General features: G+C 44.0%; 1 protein-coding gene across 1 annotated transcript in view; it reads left to right on the top strand.

Annotated features, from left to right (window-relative positions):
- The window catches only part of EDIL3 (EGF like repeats and discoidin domains 3), a 294,133-nt gene that overhangs the window by 109,213 nt on the left and 172,790 nt on the right, over positions 1-12,130 (top strand). The window lies entirely within an intron of this gene.

Here is a 12,130-nt window from a genome sequence, read left to right on the forward strand (position 1 = left end):
AACCATATCAACAGGAAAATCCCCTAGAGCCACCAGAAAGCCATTCAGATCCATTTGTCTCTGGGGCCAGATCATCTTAATAGATCCCCCACCCCTGCAGAGTCTTAGTGTTCCTGTTAAGTCTGAATCCAGGCAGGTAGTGATCTGTCCATGGCAAAGGAGCCATCGTCAGTTCTTTCACCCTCAGATCACATTCCTCCTGCCCAGAACAAAATACCAGATCAAGAGTGTAAACTGCACAATGTGTGGGACCTGCTGTTACCTAAGACAGGCCCATGGTTGTAATGGAGGCCATGAAATCCTGAGCCACTTCTGACAAGATAGCCTTGGCATGAATGTTGAAGTCTCCCAGGACAACCAGTCTATGGGGGGGGGGGGTCAACAATACTCCTGAGACCAGCTGTCAGCTCAGGTAGGGATACTATTAGGCAGCAGGGTGACTTTATAATGAGTTGACCTTATAAAATTAACACAGGTTGGCTTCTTTAATACCAGGAAATTTCAGAAGTCTTGGAGTCTCTTGTTATTTATTCATAATTTTTAAAAGTTCATTTACATAATGTTCAGCATTCAATTCCTTCTACAATACAATTTTCCCCCTATTTATTCTTTTTGTATTAAAAAAAAAGTAAGACAAGTACACAATGCAAATAGCAGCATCTAGCTAAATTAAACGTATACACTCAGTTTTCAAATGTCTGAATCATACATGGTAAATAGCCAGGCATCACATATAAATTTTGTACAAATCTCAGTTTGTTTTGTTACCTTCTGGTGCAGAAAGACAGTGGAATCCAGCAGGGAAGATGAGTGTAGAGACACAAGTGTGGAGGGCTGCCAAGCTCAAGAGAATTTGCTGCAGTATCCTGAGTTCTGAAGGTCCTGGCTTAAATCCCTCAACAGTAGGTTCCCTAGGTTGCAACCATGGTAGCAGAGGCACTCACACCATATAAACATTTTGCATTGGTGTAAAATGTCCAGCTTCAGACTAGGGCTGTCAGCCATAACTGCCACACTGGTGGGAAAATTTGGAGGGGTTGGGGACAAGCTCTTTGGCATTACACCAACACATAATGTCACTTCCAGCATGAAACTGGAAGCCATGTAAGTTGTGTTGGGATAATGCTCTAGATTGACCCCAAACACTAGGATTTACCCCAAACTCTATGCTCTAGGATTCACCCCAAACTCTATGGTTTAACTCTCCCCCCCCCCATTCTTCCACTGCTGGCTTGTCATGAGACTTGCCCCCCCTACTTCAAATAAAAAGGTAAAGTTGGCCCCTGTGCAAGCACCGAGTCATTATTGACCCATGGGGTGATGTCACATCCCAACGTTTACTAGGCAGACTATGTTTACCGGGTGGTTTGCCAGTGCCTTCCCCAGTCACCTACACTTTCTCCCCAGCAAGCTGGGTACTCATTTTACCAACCTAAGTAGGATGGAAGGCTGAGTAAACCTTGAGCCGGCTACCTGAAACTGACTTCCATTGGGATCGAACTCAGGTCGTGAGCAGAGCTTTTGACTGCAGTACTGCAGCTTACCACTCTGTGCCATGGGGTTCTATCTACTTCAAATAGAGCAGGGGATAAAAAGAAATACAAGATGAGATTTTACAAAACAGCAACAGAAGGTCCAAGCTACAAGAAAAACTGCAAGTATTGCTTCTTCCTTGATAACTAGAAAGTCCACACTTGTTTCTTAGAACAGATGTCATGCTTGTATTTCAGCTGTATTGTATCCCAAGATCTAATTGGTTCTTACATACCCTGCAGGGTCACTTCTGAAGGACGTTTCTAGTTTCTCTCTTACTGAGGTTGTGTTCCAGGCAGTCATCCCCATCCCAATGACCATCTTGGTCAAACAATAAAGCAGAGTCTGTGGTTTGAAGCAAGGAGCAATTTGCAGCTCAGTATTATCATAGCTGAGGCACAGCAATAATCAAAGATGTATTCTTGCCGCTTTACAGAAATTCAGAAAAAGAGGTTACAAAAATTAGCAGCAGGATGCACAGGCAGGCAGGCGCTGCAGGCAAGCTGACAAAGCATCATAGTCAATATTATATTGAGCTCAGCTGACATATCTAGTAAAATCAACATGTGCAACCTTTCTGTGTCCATTACTACTGTAATATGCTAAGAATCAATCATCTCATTGATTTTCATTTCAAGCCCAGAACAGATCCCAATTTAAACAGCCATTTCATGTTAAGCATATTGAAAAAAAATGATGATGCTTTTTTTCATGCCCCCCAGCTATGCATTTTTAATAACTTCCGTGGATGCGGTTACCCATAGCCAAGCATTAGATTGAGAATGATTGTTTCTGTGTAAAACAGAAGTGAAGAAATGTTCTCCATTTCCTTTTTATATTCGTTCACATTTTGCCAGTGACTTCAGTTTGCACTGTTGTTGTTGTAGAGGTTTGTATAGTATAGTACATATATGTTGTTGTAGAGGTTTGTGTAGTATATATGGTCAGTATGTCCTTAATATATAATTTAGATGGAATTGATACATAGTCCGTGTGTCCTTTATATGTATAATGTGCAATGCTTATTTGTTGGAGTAGAAAAAGGTTAGCAAATGTGTGCATTTAATGGAGAAATTTTAGTAAAAGGAAACAGAAGGCAGCACAAAAATAAAGTATTTTTATTCATGGGGAGTGGGAGAGGCAAAACAAAGTAGTCAGATGATCAGGCTAGGGCTGCCAGTACCCCACTATGGTGGGAGACCTCCCACTCATAGCCAATTTTTACCAACTCTGTTGGTAGCCCAGGTTGCTCATCGCCACTTTGTAGAGCAGCGGCATTGGGGCTGGGAGGGAAAATACATGGAGTTCTAGTATCACTTCCAGTACAACCCCAGAAGTAACATCATTGTGTACCTGTAAAGCTCTAGGATTCCCCCCAAACACTATGGGAATACCATAGACTTCAGGGGGTATCCTAGAGCTTTTCCCCAACATGATGATGTCACTTCCAGAGTAATGCCAGAAGTGACATTGCAGCCTCAAAACACCATATATTTATTTACATGTACCCAGCTCATGTCCAGTCCTGCTGGTTGCCAGTGTTCCTGACTACTCAGTAGGACTGAGAAGTCTGAAATTACCACTAGTGTAAACTGTTTCTGTTTAGGAGGAAGATTAAATCCAAACTTTTGTTTGTTTGCATTCTTGACATTTGATGCTGTGACAGTTGCTGACATGCCTTTTCAGAAAAGCAGGTCTCACCATTAGCATGTGGAATAGTATCAGAAGGATAGGGTTTTCTGAATGAGTTATTTACACTCTCCTTTTACTTCATTTCATGTTTTCTGCATCTGCTTATGCGAGGCTTGTCTTTTTCATGATAAAGCAGTTAAATGCTGGCAACATAATCTAGTCAATACTACATTTCTGCGAACCATTATGAAAATGACTTCTGCACCCCCACTCCCTTGAATAAAATAATGTACATCATTTTCAGCATCCCTCCAAGTTATGACAGGGCAGTTTCATATATGATGCATTGACATGTTTTTGTTCCAATCTTGTTCGTAGAAGCTATAATTGCAAGACCGCACAACTGATTTAAATAAAGCGGATTCCCAGTTTGGGCCCCAAATTCATGGCACAAATAGAAGTTCAAAGATATTTCATGTATTATATATGAAAGTGACCTGAATACATTTAGACTAAAGGGTACACTAGTTAAGTTAAAGTCTTTTCAATAGTATTACCCCAGTTGCTGATAGGTGATATTTCAGAATTGGAGGAGTTCAACCTATCATCTTCAAGCCCAGTAAGCCTGACTTGTAACAGGGTTTGACTCCATCTCTAACCTTTCTTCCCTTCTGAACCAAAACAAAACCCAGCAAAACCCAACTGGGGCAGTTAGGCAGCGGCTGGGAGTCATGCCACCTCCACAGAGGCTTCCCGGCCAGAATAAAGGTGGAAAAAAAACCCTTAAGAATAGCCCCATTGCCTTTAGTGAGACTACGCCAGCGAAACAGCTGGCTTAGTAATGCCACAGCATGAGGGGATGTTCCCGAGGTGAAAGGGGTTAGGAAGCTGCCTAAAGGCAGCTCCGCCCACAGGAATGCCCCAGGAACGCCTCCCAGGATGCCGGCTTGGGAGAGATTCACTGGGACAACGCTGGCAGGGAGGCTGCGCCACCATACCAGCACCACCCTGCCTTGTCGGTCTCTGGGGCTGGCATAAGTGCCCCCACACAGGCGTAAGAGCCCCTTATCATAACACAAAGGGGCACTTATAAGAACATAAGAACATAAAAAAGGCCCTGCTGGATCAGACCAAGGCCCATCAAGTCCAGCAGTCTGTTCACACAGTGGCCAACCAGGTGCCTCTAGGAAGCCACAAACAAGACGACTGCAGCAGCACCATCCTGCCTGTGTTCCACCGCACCCATTATGCTGGCATAGGCTTATGATGGCTTCTCTGCCTTTCAGGATTGCATGGATAGTCTTGAGATAGGAAGTAGGGACACTGAGGCCTTGCAGGGTGTGTGTGTGTGTGTGCGTGCGTGTGTGTGTGTGTGTGTGTGTGAGGGAGGTAAGGTTGCCAACGAGGTAGGGGTTGGATATCTCCTGGAATTATAGCTGATCTTCAGACTACATAGATTGCTTAAGTATTTTTTAAAAAATGTTTATTCTACTTCTCCTAGAGAAAATGGCAGCTTTGGAAGATGTTCTGTGTGACATTATACCCTACCAAGGTCCCTCTCCTTCCTAAACCCCACCCTCCCAGGTGCCACCCTCAAATCTCCAAGTGTTTCCGAACCCGGAGCTAGCAACCCTAGGAGGGCAGTTTACACAAGAGCCCTAATTACAGGTCTCGTCATCCTTAACTGGCAATTATGCTTTTGAGCATGGTTACTGCTGTCTAATGGTACAGCACACCCGGTCCCTGCAGAAAGTCCTGGGATTTAGTCCTTAGCTTCTCCTTTTAAAGGACCTCAGATTTAGCATGCAATGAGACAAAAATTCAGAAGAGCTACTACTGTCAAAATACTGAGCTCAATGGCTCCTCATAGCTGTGTCTTATTTAAATTCAGCAACTTTCCTGTGCTTGACCTACAAGCTCAAGGACTGCACATCTTTTTTTTGCCTTACAGGCTCAGGAACTTTCATGTGCTTGCCCACAATTCTCCGGAGCCTTAAAAATCCTTTGGTATCTTTCTCTTTTATTACTGTCTATGGTGGCTGTTTATTCCAGCGTTTTTTACAGCACAATCTGCTTTTTGAGTCATCATTCCCATGGTATGTACCTAAACGCTAATGGCTTTTCGACCAAGAGGAACATGAAGTTGGGCAGGGAGTAATGCTTTTAGAATCTGTAAGTCTATGGAATTCCTTCCCTCTGAAGGTTTGCCTTGCCTCCTCCTTGCTGAATTTGACTGTTCTACATTTGCAGTTGCTGCTGGTCCCCCCATGTCTCTATTATTTTTTCTGCCACAGCCAGTGTTGTAGGTTTTTAACATTTTCCTCCCACCACTGCTTAGAGCAGTGACAGGCAATGGGAATGGGGGTAGGGCATCCCCCCACTGGGGGTTAGCAGCCCTAATTGTGATTTGTTGTTAGTTGTATTTATCTCTCTCTCTCTCTCTCTCTTACACACACACACACACACAAATTATAATATAGACCTGTATTATGTGTGTGTGTGTGCACACAAAAACTGAGAGGCTCTTCATGCACATATTTCCTGCCTGATTGCCAGTGGGGTATACCGGCTTAGAGCATCAGACTAGAGTCTGAGAGACCTGGGTTTGGATCCCCACTCATGCTATGGAAGTTTGCTGGGTGACATTGGGCCAATCACACACTCTCAGCCTAATCTACCTCACAGGTAGGGTTGCCAGCGGTGGGTTGGGAAATACTTGGAGATTTTGGGGGTGGAGCCTGGGGAGGGTGTGGTTTGGCGATAGGAGGGACCTCAGCAGGATACAATGCCATAGAGTCCAGCTTCCAAAGCAGCCATTTTCTCTGGGTGAACTGATCTCTGATGCCTGGAGATCAGCTGTAATAGCTGGAGATCTCCAGACACCACCTGGAGGCCAGCAACCCTACTCACAGGTTTGCTGTGAGGATAAAATGGAGGAGAGGAGGACAATGTAAGCTGCTTTGGGTCCCCATTGGGGAGAAGGGCAGGGTACAAATGAATTAAATATATGATAAATAAATAAAAGAAATATAGTTTTTAAAATATCTCTTAAAAAACTTAAGGCGCACTATTATGCACATTTCTTGCTTTGCAGTGAGCCTTATTGAACACAATGGAAATCTCTTCTGAGCAAAAATGTATGACATGGGGTTGTTAGTCTAATAAAACGTTGTCTCTTGCTTTCACGGGATCCTACTTCATGTTTAATATTGGTGTCGATTTTTTAAATAGAAAACTCCAGGAAATATCTACTAAGTAGTGCTATCTAATGATTAGAAGACCAATGGATTGGAATCTAAGTGATCTGGCTTCAAATGACTGCGAAACTATGGATTCACTCTATGGCCACAAACGATTTAATTGTGGTCATCTTCAGTTGTCCGTTGGTTAACAGACTGCGCTAAGCTAAATGTTCATATGTTTCAGAGAGACAGAATGGAGGGTTCCTTTCACTGTTACTCATGCATTCCGCTCTGTTGTGTTTCTATTATTTTATGGAATTTTATGTACTATCCAACTTTCTTTTGATTGTTGCCAGGCTGACAATCTGTTCAGCCTTCTCCATTTGACAAATAAAAGTAAAGTTCTTTTCCCATCAGGAAAAGAAAATTAGAAGAAAAAATAAACAGCTGCCTGTATAGTGACTAAAGGCACTGGGTGGCAAAGAACAAAGCCACGGTTGGTTAGGCACAAAACTTTTGGAATCTAGTCAAGTATCTTTCAGACAGCTGGAAAAAAAGACTCTCCTCTTTTCCCCAACCTGAAAGCTTCATTCATTTGTTTTCTCAGTTTATTTTGGGCGAAAACACATGGTCACTTTAGCCTCGTGGCACAGAGTGGTAAGCTGCAGTACTGCAGTCCAAGCTCGATCTGAGTTCGATCCCAATGGAAGTCGGTTTCAGGTAGCCGGCTCAAGGTTGACTCAGCCTTCCATCCTTCCGAGGTTGGTCAAATGAGTACCCAGCTGGCTGGGGGTAAAGGGAAGATGACTGAAGAAGGCACTGGAAAACCACCCCGCAAACAAAGTCTGCCTAGTAAATGATTCCCCACTCCTCCACATGAGCGACGGAGGCTAATCTGGTGAACTGGATTTGTTTCCCCACTCCTACACACAAAGCCAGCTGGGTGACCTTGGGCTAGTCACAACTCTCTTAGAGCTCTCTCAGCCCCACAGGGCGTCTGTTGTGGGGAGGGGAAGGTAAGGTGATTGTAAGCCGGTTTGAGTATCCCGTAAGTGGTAGAGAAAGTCGGCATATAAAAACCAACTCTTCTTCTTCTTCAAGATTGGAGAGCATTAAAGCATGGTCAGAGGGTCACGTCTTATCTTCTGCACCAGATGATTTTTCTAAACGTTGAAAGGCTTCCCACTTTGCTGCAGTCCTGGAGGGGCGACCTAGGCAGGTGGCTTTTTTCTTCCTCACTGTGGTGTGGGAGGTGATTCAAAGGGTGGGCAGTGGCTTCCCACCTCACCATGCTGCATTGGGGGGGGGGGTAAGGAGGGCAAGCAGTGGCTTTTCTGTGGCACAGGAGGAGGTGAAGTAGCCTCCCATCTAGGTCTCCCAAAATCCTCGGGCTGGTCCTGGCCACGGTTATAGAAAAAGAGGCTTGAGGTTAAAAGCAGATGAATCGGTAGCGTACAATTCCCTTCTGTGACCGAGGCTGGGAAAGGAGGGTCTATGCCCACATCCTCCAGTGAAGAGAGGTTATAGCTGCCTAGTTCCCTCCTTTTTCCAGCTCATCCTCCCCCCAGAAAGATACAGAGTAAGTTCAACCTTCTAGGCAAGTTCTGCAGGGGCTTGCCTCAGACTTGGCTGTTGGCAGCATAGACGGCAACGGTAGCCAAAATCTGTCACTTCAGCAGCTGAGGAGAAACTGAACTCCTGCAGCGGTGCTACCATTTATGTCAAAAAGATACAAGCATAATGTTTGAAATATGTAAATTTCAGAAGAAAATTTGACACAAGGAATCAGAAAACGTCATGAAAGTAAAGACTTGTGGGTTTGTTGGTGGAAGGGTGAAAATTGGAACAGGGATTTCTGAGCCAAAGTTGTAGGGCCAACAAACTCAGTAGGATCTCTAATCTTTATCTGGAAGATTAAGAATTGTCAGACAACCAGTCACCCTTTTGACTTGGAATACTGTGTCCAGTTTTGGGCTCCACAATTAAAGAAGGATGTTGACAAGTTGGAGCGTGTCTAGAGGAGAGCTGCCAGAATGGTCAAAGGTCTGGAATCTATGCCCTGTGAGGAGAGACTTAAGGAGCTGGGTTTGTTTAGTCTGGAGAAAAGATTAAGGGGTGACATGGTAGCCATGTTTAAATATTTGAAGGGATGCCATGAGGGAACTAGCTTGTTCTCTGTTGCTTCAGAGACTAGGACACGGAGTAATGGATTTAAACTAAGAGAAAAACGATTGCACCTAAACGTTAGGAAGAACTTTCTGATGGTGAGGGTGGTTCGGCAGTGGAATGCGCTACCTGGGGAGGGGAGTCCCCATCTTTGGAGATCTTTAAGCAGAGGTTGGATGGCCATCTGTCGGGAGTGCTTTGATTGTGGGATCCTGCATGGCAGGGGGTTGGACTGGATGGCCCTTGTGGTCTCTTCCAACCTTGTGTGATTTTTTGTGATTTTGTGATTTATGAACAATGGAACAAAACTTTTAAGATTGATGCCACATTTCCACATCAGCATACAAATCCTTACATTATTTAACTGTTTGTGTGAACTATAAATGCATGGGCAGCTTAATCCTAAGGGGGGGGGTTAATAGCGGTGTGCCTGGGGATGGTGTGGCCACGGTGCAGCCACAGTGTAGCCTCACTGCCTCTGGAGTGGCTTGCTGTGCCACATCCAAACAGGAAAATTCCCTGAAGCCCATGAAACTGCTTTATGCAGTTCCACGGGCTGCATCATCATTTTGACTGGCGTACATTTGCAATGGAAAAAGGGGGCATCCCCAGAGCAAAGGGGCTCAGGGAGCTGACTGATGTCAGCCTGCCCCCAGGAACACTCACTTTGGTGCTGGCGTAAGAGCCCATTTGGACGGCGCAAGTGGCATTTACTCTAGTGTTGGAGTCATGCCGCCTCCTAAGGCCTTTTGCCTTTTGCCTTTTGCCCCCCTTAGGATTGCACTATTATATTATTTTTCAAACTAGTTTAATCTAAGGGGAGAGAGACAGTCTTGCAAGCAGCCAGACAAAATTTAATTAACCGATGCTCCCCCCCACCGTCATCTTTAGGAAAGAATGCTTTCCTGGCATGGCATTAGAAGTAACCCCAGTGACCAGTACAACTGTCAATAAAATAAGATATAGAACACTGACTTGAGCTGTTCAAGAATTATATACATACTGCAAATACAATTCATATTTTTATGGGGAAGTGTCAGCTGTTAGCACAGTTATGTTTAAAAACCCATGAGAACAATGTACTAGCTGGGTAGACAATATGAAGGAGCAGACTGCGATATCAGTTCTTCAGAGACGAACTAAAATGTTTTACTAAGTGGGTTCACTAGCATAATGGTTGTTTGGAATTTACCCTGTAACTAGGGTTGCCAGCCCCAGCTAGTGGTTGGAGTTCTGGAATTTTAGCGGATCTCCAGAACTGTTCCTCTACAGAAAAATGGCTACTTTGGAGGATTGAATCTACTGCATTATACCCTGCTGAGGTTCCACCTTTCCCCAAACCCCACCCTCCACAGACTTCACCCGGGTCTCCAGGAATTAACCAATCCAGAGTTGGCAACCTTATCTGTAACCTTTTACCCCAGAAGGTTAGCCCCTCAACCAGAAATAAAATTACTTTCACTCTTGTGGAAACTCACTGGGGGGAAACAAACACATGTGCTGCCCCTAGAAAACCAACTTGTAAGTGTACTAGTGAGCAGACTGAATATGCAAAGTGATACACAAATATGCCAAAATAAGAAATAAAAATTTATAAACACCACAGCTAATGAACTGAAAACGATCAGAGCTAACCCTGTCATATAACTAGGGGTGCCAACCTCCAGGTACTAGCTGGTGATCTCCTGCTATTACAACTGATCCCCAGCTGACAGAGATCAGTTCACCTGGAGAAAATGGTTGCTTTGGCAATTGGACTCTATGGCATTGAAGTCCCTCCCCTCCCTAAACCCCACCCTCCTTAGACTCTGCCCCCAAAATTTCCCGCCAGTGGCTAAGAGGGACCTGGCAACCCTACATATAACCATCGTATACACCCAGAATCTTCTGTTTACCGATGATTAATTTATTATCATTCCAGATTTTTGATAGTCATGCCTTTATTCCTTCATCTTCATCTTCCTCAGGCATTCTGAAATATGACAGTCTCCATATGTTTTCTTCCATGTGTTCCTGGATATGGGGAGGGGAAATTACTATGAAGGATTGGTATATGAAGCATCTATATAAAAGATGGAGTTATTGGTACCCAAGGGAAGTCAGTGCTACCTATCAACTTTGTAAAGCCAGTATGTTCTTTGGTTCTTGTAGGTTATCCGGGCTGTGTGACGGTGGTCTTGGAATTTTCTTTCCTGACGTTTCGCCAGCAGCTGTGGCAGGCATCTTCAGAGTAGTAACACTGAAGGACAATGTCTCTCGGTGTCGTGTGTAGGAAGAGTCAGAGAGGGGTTGGGTTTGAGCTGAGTACTGTCCTGCAGATGTAATGTGCTAATCATTGTCCTGTAAGTATCAAGATAATGTACTAATGAGAGTGTGGTATGTTAATATGGAAGCATTGTATCCTAAAATGACCTGGTAATGTGTGAAATCCAAAGCTAATCTGCATGGCTATTGTTGACTGTAGCCTTTCTTAGTCTGGAGGTTTTTCAGGGCAGGAAGCCAAGCCTTATTCATTCTTAAACTCTCTTCTTTTCTGTTAAAGTTGTGCTGATGTTTATGAATTTCAATGGCTTCTCTGTGCAATCTGACAAAATAGTTGGTAGAATTGTCCAGTCTTTCAGTGTCTTGGAATAAGACCCTGTGTCCTGTTTGTGTCAGTTCATGTTCAGCCACTGCTGATTTCTCAGGTTGGCCCAGTCTGCAATATCTTTCATGTTCTTTTATCCTTGTTTGTATGCTGCGTTTTGTGGTCCCGATGTAAACTTCTCCACAGCTGCAAGGTATACGATATACTCCTGCAGAGGTGAGAGGGTCTCTTTTGTCTTTGGCTGATCGTAGCATTTGTTGTATTTTCTTGGTGGGTTTAAACACTGTTTGTAGGTTATGTTTTTTCAAAAGTTTCTCCATCCTATCAGTGACTCCTTTAATAAATGGCAAGAATACCTTTCCTATGGGAGACTGTTTTTCCTGAGTTTTCTGATTTTTGTTTGGTTTAATGGCCCTTCTGATTTCATTCTTGGAATAGCCGTAAATTCAAACTTTTATTACAATTTATTTATATCCCACTCTCCTAATAATTCAGCGCCAGAGCAAGATCTACCACAGCTCCACCACATCATCTTTACTCATCAGAGTAGGGCCTTCTGCAGGTGCCAACATGGAGACAGGCACAATCAACAACTGCCTGTACATGCGCCTTCTCCTTGTGGCCCGTGCCTTATAGAATGGCCTACCTGAGGCCAGGAAGGCTCCCATTCTTTTGACTGTGTGAATTATTCTAGAGGGCTTTTATACGCATGTAATAGGGTAGCACTGTACAAAATGATTCACAAAGTTACTTGGATAAATTATTAAGGGCTGTGGTCTGTACTACTGTGTAGAATTTGCTGTAAGTTGGATCCTATGGTGTAATTTTGCATCATATAATATGTCATGTTAATGATTTGCTTTGCTTCAGTTCTGGTGTAGTGAAGTGGTGTAGTGGTTGAGAGCAGAGGACTCCAATCTGGTGAACAAGGTTTGGTTCCCCACTCCTCCACATGAAGCCTGCTGGGTGATCTTGGACTAGTCACAGTTCTCTCGGAACTCTCTCGGCCCCACCTACCTCATAAAGTGCT

Source organism: Euleptes europaea, chromosome 4, assembly GCF_029931775.1.
Source record: "Euleptes europaea isolate rEulEur1 chromosome 4, rEulEur1.hap1, whole genome shotgun sequence".
In the NCBI taxonomy this organism is placed as follows: domain Eukaryota; kingdom Metazoa; phylum Chordata; class Lepidosauria; order Squamata; family Sphaerodactylidae; genus Euleptes; species Euleptes europaea.